Source organism: Mustelus asterias, chromosome 15 (genome assembly GCF_964213995.1).
Source record: "Mustelus asterias chromosome 15, sMusAst1.hap1.1, whole genome shotgun sequence".
In the NCBI taxonomy this organism is placed as follows: Eukaryota; Metazoa; Chordata; class Chondrichthyes; order Carcharhiniformes; family Triakidae; genus Mustelus; species Mustelus asterias.
The window spans coordinates 15,048,463-15,055,849 of NC_135815.1; the positions used below are offsets into that span (position 1 = coordinate 15,048,463).

Genomic DNA, 7,387 nt, shown 5'->3' on the forward strand with positions numbered 1-7,387 from the left:
AGCTATTTCTTCCATTTAATCAAGTTGCGCTGAACAGTATTCAAGAAAGCGGTTTAGCACAATTGTTTGCCTCTCTGTGGCTGACGACTTCAATTTATTTTCCAGTTGTGGCAATGAGTTATCAATGAATTCAGTCCCATGTTTCCTTTGCTTTTGTATTCTTGTGTTCTGCAGAGATGGACCAGACAACGAGCTCTCTTTCTTCATTTGGTCTCATGATCCCTCCAATGTTTCAGTGTAGCTGGACTAATATCCATCCAGTCATTTTAAAGTGTTTTTCCATCATTCCCTGTGCTTCCCAAACCAGTTAGATTTCACAATAATTCCATATGAATGTTCACTCGTTGATGGCATTGGGTCTGACTGCAAATCTTTAATGCAGTTCAAATCTGCTCATCCAACGTGGACGGGAAAGTTGAATGGATTTTTGGCAATGAAGCCATCGTGAGATGAAGCCATGGTGAATCTCCATCGTGGTGCAGAAGGACTTATGCAGCACCTTGAAAACATAGGCAGAGACGGAGCTATCTGTAGATGTCTGAGACGCAATGCAAGAGGAGGCCCAGGCTATCAGGAGCGACAGCCACATCCCTTTGTGAGATGCTGGCAGTGGCGATCTCATCTAACCACGTTGGGGGCCACCCAATACCTAGAGCTGTCAAGGTCACTGTTGCGTTCAACCTCTTTCCAACAGGATCCTTTCAGGCAGAATTTGGCTATCTCCGTGGCATAACTCAGCCTGCTGCACACCATTGTATCAAAGTCTTCATTGATACCATGTTCAGAAGGGCAAGAAATTGCATCTCTTTCACAAAGGACAACCAGAGTCAATTCGAAAGGGCCAGATAGCTTGCTGCAATTGCAGGTTTCCCTAGTGTATGTTGACTGCAGGTACATTGCCATAAAGGCTCCAGCTGGACAGCTTTGTATCTTTATCAACAGGAAGGGCTTCCACTCATTGGACATCCAGACACTCTGTGATCACCACTGATCGATAATGTAGGCATCTTCCAGGAGCCACAGCTCCTTCATTCTGTGTAATCGCAGGGTCTAGGCCTATTCAGCAACCCTGATGCCCTGGATGGATGGCTCCTAGGTGACAAGGGTCATTCTTTGAAGAGATGGCTCCAATGAAGGCACCCAGAACAGAGGCGGAGAGGAGCTACAAAGGCAGTCATGGAAGAGCCAGGGCCAACGTTGAACAGCACACTGGCCTATTGAAACTGAGGTTCAGGTGTCTGGACAGATCAGGAGGAGCATTGTAGGATGCTCCATCACGTGTGTTCCTCAACGTTATGGTGTGTTTCACCCTCTGTAACCTTGCTTTTCAGAGAGGGCTGTCCTTGAGGAAGAGGGGATGGGGACATTCATCTGAGGTTGAGGGCGAGGGCGAGGTGAGGGAACACGGCCATATTCAGGTCGAAGGCCCCGAATGTGATCACATTGACGGCTGTGACACAAGGGATGCTGTGATAAGGCAAAGATTCCAATTGGTTATGAAGTCTTGGCCTCAGAGTTGTGCACTCAGCATGTGTCCAAACATGTCGCGTCACCATTCTGTCAGTACACTTACTGTGCCCAGTTATTCTTATTCAATGCATTCTGCCCTGCTCAAACTATTGAAGTTAATGTGTATCTCCCAAAAGGAGTTCAACATCCCCTCTGTTACTCCAGGGACTCAGCCCTTCTCCCACTGGAAAAGCTCTGCAGAGTATGTTCTGAGCTGTGACCTGATATTTTAGAATGTCAGACTTGCTGTGGAAAACCTCCTCAGATTATTGTCAAAATAAGATTCCAAACTGGCTACAATGATGAGCGCGATGAGAGCAGAATCTTCCCTCATGTCGATTAATCTTCCAGAAAATCGTTACCAAATAACTCAATGTCAATTGTCAGACACAACAGATAAAGATAATTAATCATAGAATCTCAAATCATAGAATCCCTACAGTGCAGGAGGCGGCCATTTGGCCCATTCCACTCACACCGACAACAATCCCACCTAGGCCCTATCCCCATAACCTTGTGCATTTACCCTGCTAATCCCCCTGACACTAAGGGGCAATTGAGCATGGTCAATCAACCTAACCCGCACATCTTTGGAGTGTGGGAGGAAACTGCAGCACCCGGAGGAAACCCATGCAGACACTGGGAGAACGTGCAAACTCCACACAGACAGTCACCCGGAATTGAACCCAGGACCCGGCACGGGCATATCTTAAGATGTCCAGAATATTGCCTGCAAGAACGTGGTGGCAGCAATACTTCACGCCTGAGAGTTTTCTGTATCTTGAAGAATAACCCACAGTTTTATTAGCGTGTGTTGGTATCCATTGACTCCACATTTCCTCTCCAACATTGGTTGTATTGACAGCTGTGGACATGGAAAATGTGAAGGTGGGGGTGTTATTATCACCAGTGCCCTTTAGAGATGACTTGGTGATACCCAGCTAGGTGGACTATTGAGAAACTGTTGTTGATGCCCAGAAATAGTTCCAACGTATGGAGGATGCAGTGAACAGGAAGCTTGCTGCTGCTGTGAGCAGGGCAGGAAAGACTGATGGCTACATTATTGCCACTCACAGCATTTCTCCCACTGGAGAGGCCCTGTGGAAATTCCAGGTGCAGTTGGAATGCTTGGAGACCCTTTCGATCAACTTAGTGGCTTAATGCTACTTCTTAAGGGCTGCAATTTGAGGCATTAACTCCTGGGAGCGACAGGGTGAGAAGGTGATTGCTGCTGTTGCTACCACCTCTTGTGACTGCCTGTAATCAGTCCGCTAACCTCTGAAGGTGCTGCAACCTCTATTACCGTTAAGAGTGTTTGCAGCTGAACAATGTTAGGCACTTATATATTTACTTATAACTATGTCAAGTTCCAGGAGACCAACTTTCACCACTGGGATCAGAGAGCTAGAGTTACATGGCCACACATACTATTATAGTGTCCCAAAGAGAACAAACATTGGGGCGGCATGATGGCACAGTGGTTAGCACTGCTGCCTCACAGCACCAGGGACCCGGGTTCGATCCCCGGCTTGGGTCACTGTCTGTGTGGAGTCTGCATGTTCTCCTCGCGTCTGCGTGGGTTCCCTCGAGGTGCTCCAATTTCCTCCCACAGTCCAAAGATGTGCTGGTTAGGCGGATTGGCCATGATAAATTATCCATTAGTGTCAGGGGGATTAGCAGGGTGAATATACGGGGTCAAGGGATAGGGCCTGAGTGGGATCGTTGTCGGCGCGGGCTCAATGGGTCAAATGCACTGTAAGGATTCTATGTGGCACAGTCTCCTTGTGTTTTCTTTACTATAATGGTCTACCTTATTTCCGTAGAAGAATTGCACATCTTTGCTTTTGAGAGCTTATGGTGCCTGAAGGGCTTGATGCATTATGGAGTGCAGCTGATGGAGAGAGAGCCTTCCCTCACATACGCACGCATGATGTAATTGTGCCTAAGAATTGCTGCAGATGTGTCTACATCTGGGAGTGTAGGAGTATAGGCATTGTTCTCCAGCAGTTTGGTGTATTTTGTTGTCCCCTCATTAATGTTATGGGCTGAAAACTCAGTATGTACACAGCATGTAACGAGTAGCTCAGCACCATTCAAATGCATAACAAGATTTTCAACTTTTTTGATCACGTAGAGAAAATGCACAGGGACGGTCATGGGAACTTCTGTTTTGTTGTTATGAAAAATGAGACACTTCTCGATTTCCCAGTTATATTTTGTGAGATTAAAATGGGTGATCTACTAGAGGCAATGTCGAGATACAGACCTGGATATTTGCCATGATGGAATGACTCTCCTTCACGGGAAAAATAGCAAAAATGCCTGAAAATCATAAATCCCACCCCTGAAAACAGAACGTCTCATTTCTGCACTGGTAGGGGTGCCTGTCGTGCGTATGCAGTTCAAAGAGTCTACTGAAGTCAGCTACCTCCACTGAAATGGGATCTTGGTAGGACAGGAGTACTCCTTTAGCGAGGGAAGGTATCGCTTTGGATCTGGTCCCGGGACACATTTGGGGGAGGTAAGGTTCCCTTTGGGATAGGTCAGGTGCACTTTGCAAATGTTAAAAGTAGGCATAAATGTGGGTAAAAAATGAATTAGTTCATTACTGTCAAGGTCATTGTAAATGAAAACAGATCTGTCCCAATCAACTGTCAAGACTGTCAGAGGCACAAGTCAGAAAAAATGCCCAGAATGTTTTAAAAAAAATGATTGCTTGCTATTTTCTGTTGATGGGATTAATGCTACATGACTGATTTCACAACCCTCCATTATCACAGTAGGGTGCCTGTCATTTCACACTTTGATTGGCATCTGCAAGTGGTTATTGACTTTTTCTTATGGGACTATGAATTCCAATGCTTATTGTTATAAAGAATTGTGCGCTTGAATGAAATGTTTGTTGTCATAAGGCTTTGCTTAGTTGAAGGAATGTAAATGTAGCAAATTGCTTTTCATGAATGAGAGCATTTTTTCAATATAGTGAAATCGGCAACAGATAGAACTTCGTTTCTTAGAACGTTATTTTATCTATTCTCTGCTTGGGCCCTGAGGTCTGTCTATGGTGGACATGGGGTGAATTGGCATGGTAGGCGTCAGGGCAAAGATGGTGGGTGGGGGTTCATAGGTTGGTATAAATTGAAATAAAACCAAAAAGATCATGGGGTTGGGTGGATGGGCATAATTTAGAATGGAGGGTTTGAGGGACTGTGGGGGTGGGTAGGGGGGGGGCATGAGGTGCCATTGATGGGCATGGCGAGTGTGTGGGGAGGTGAGGGCTGGAGGGATGTTTCATGCTTTAATCTTTATTTTTAAACTTTGGATGTGGTGTTGGGGCTCCAAGGCGGACCTTCTGCCCAGCCCACCTTCCTTACCAGCATCCTCCTTAGTTCATCCTGGGTTGTCCACCCCGCCTTCTGATCCATTCCATTCTAATTAATGATGTGGAGATACCGGCGTTGGACTGGGGTGGGCACAGTAAGAAGTCTCACAACACCAGGTTGAAGTCCAACAGGTTTACGTGGAATCACGAGCTTTTGGAGCGCTGCTCCTTCATCAGGTGAAAGCTCATGATTCCACAGAAATCTGTTGGACTTTAACCTGGTGTTGTGAGACTTCTACCCTAATTAATGGCACAATTATTTGGCCTTTTTTCTCAGTGTGTGGTGTGTGCGTATAATAAACTGATCATCACTTCTCGGCCTTTTGGCTAAGATCAAGTGTAGTATGGAGAGGATTCTGCACTCGGTTGAGGCCATTAGGTTACATTTAAGCTCATATTCATATGAAGCAATTTTTAAAAGCGGCATCTCGGCCTTTTGGCTAAGATGCAAATGAGATCAAGCCTTGGAGGAGGAAACCTCCCCCTCCTCCAATCAGCTTGGCTCATGTAGATCAGGCCCAAGACAGGTGTGAAGGCCCTGTCTTGTCAGCTTGGATCGGAAATGTCTCAACTTGTTGAGACTCTGAATTGGACTTGATTTGATTGAACTGGAATAAAAATTTTAAAAAACTGATAAAGTCAACAGCTGAACTTTCTTGACATGGCAGAAGTCCTGCCAGTGAGGCCAAAATTGGGAGGTGTCCCTGCTTCGGCAGCAGGTGGTGGGAGCTGGGGGCGGAATATTGCCAGTGACCAATTAAGAGGCAGCTGTCAGGGCTGCTGTCCAATCAAATATTGCGGTCCGCTGCCGCAAGAGCTGTCAGCCCAATCAGAAAGTTGGTGGCTGCATCGGTGCCCTGGGAAATAAATCAGATCGACTGGATTGCCCATGGAGTGCCCCCCCACCCCACCCCTCCCACCCCCAACCTACTGGCAGGCTGCCAGGTCTCACTGGGTGGCCACATCATGTGGTGGCAGACCTTCACAAAGTGGACAACATACTGACAAAGGTGAGGATTTGTCATTAGTTGGCTCAATTAGCTTCTGGGTAAGCAGCAGATCTGACAACTTTCCTGCTGCTAATGAATAGCCAGGGTGGTGGGAAGATACTGGGCTCCCCTCCCGCACAGACAGTCACCCAAGCTGGGAATCGAACCCGGGTTCCTGGAGCTGTGAGGCAGCAGTGCTGACCACTGTGCCACCATGCCGCCCGATGCTCTCCCTGTGCTATATTTAGGAACTAGAAGCAAAGGTAGGCAAATTCAGCTCTTGTAGACTGCTCTGCCATTCAATCAGATCATGGCTAATCTCTCCCTGGTCTCAAATCCACCTCCCCATCTGTTCCCCATTTCCCTTTAACCCACTTTTAATCAGAAATATATCCATCTCCTTCTTGAAAGATCTGTGGGTTAGGTGGATCGGCAATGCTAAATTGCCCCTTAGTGTCAGGGAAACTAGCTATCGTAAATGTATGGGGTTATGTATGGGTGGGATTGTGGTCGGTGCAGACTCGATGGGCCAAATGGCCTCCTTCTGCACTGTAGGATTCTATGATTGAAACTATTTAATGATTCAGCCTCCTCCACGCTATGGGGCAGCGAGTTCTAGCTCTCCCATGTCCCTGCCCATTTCCAAAGGGCCTGTAAAATTCTGGTCGCTGTTGCAGCAAAGGCACAGGCATCATCTGCCTAGGTTACAAAGTTTACTCAAACACCATCCTTGTCAATATTGAAAAAAAGGACAGCACGTGTGGAAAATAAAATAATATTGTTAAACTCCAAAAGGGGCGTCTTGACAAATGCATGAATAGGATGGGAATAGAAGGATATGGTCCCGGGAAGGGTAGGGGGTTTTAGTTCAGACAGGCAGCATGCTCGGTGCAGGCTTGGAGGGCCGAAGGGCCTGTTCCTGTGCTGTAATTGTCTTTGTTCTTTGTTCCAAAAACAGGCGACTATCCAAGCTTACCTGTAATGCTCTTTAAAATAAATTGCTTTCCGAAGAGTATGATTTTAAATTGACATTCCTAAATGCAAAGGAACTGTGCAGACTCGAAGTGGGTCAACAAGCTAATTAGATTCTCCTCTTCTGTCATCAGAGTATTACATTTTCTTCTATTTGTTACCAGCACTTACCAGCACTTTATTTATATTGCTCAACCCAAATATAAATGTTTTCTGTAAAGATAATGGCGTTTTCATTTTGATGGTTGGCACTGTCTATTTTGAGAGAAGCCGAGAAGGGGAATAAAAAGGAAGTTAAATCTCTTGGAATGTTAACCCTCTTGGAATCGATGATCAAGCTCGCAGCTACTGTCCACCTACAGCTGCCTTGTTAGTGCCCTATTTCAGCTGAGCAACTCTTGAGAGGTAGCTTTACAGGGCAGTGCTGTCCACAGTGGTTAACACTTCTGCCTCACAGCGCCAGGGACCCGGGTTCGATTCCGGCCTTGGGTGACTGTCTGTGTGGAGTCTGCACGTTCTCCCTGTGTTTGCGTGG

General features: G+C 46.4%; 1 non-coding gene across 1 annotated transcript; it reads left to right on the top strand.

The window, feature by feature from the left end:
- The first annotated feature begins 5,198 nt into the window (after positions 1-5,198).
- Positions 5,199-5,390, top strand: LOC144504913 (U2 spliceosomal RNA). The gene has a single exon (XR_013499712.1). It is a non-coding gene; the product is annotated as a U2 spliceosomal RNA (small nuclear RNA).
- Positions 5,391-7,387: the final 1,997 nt, after the last annotated feature.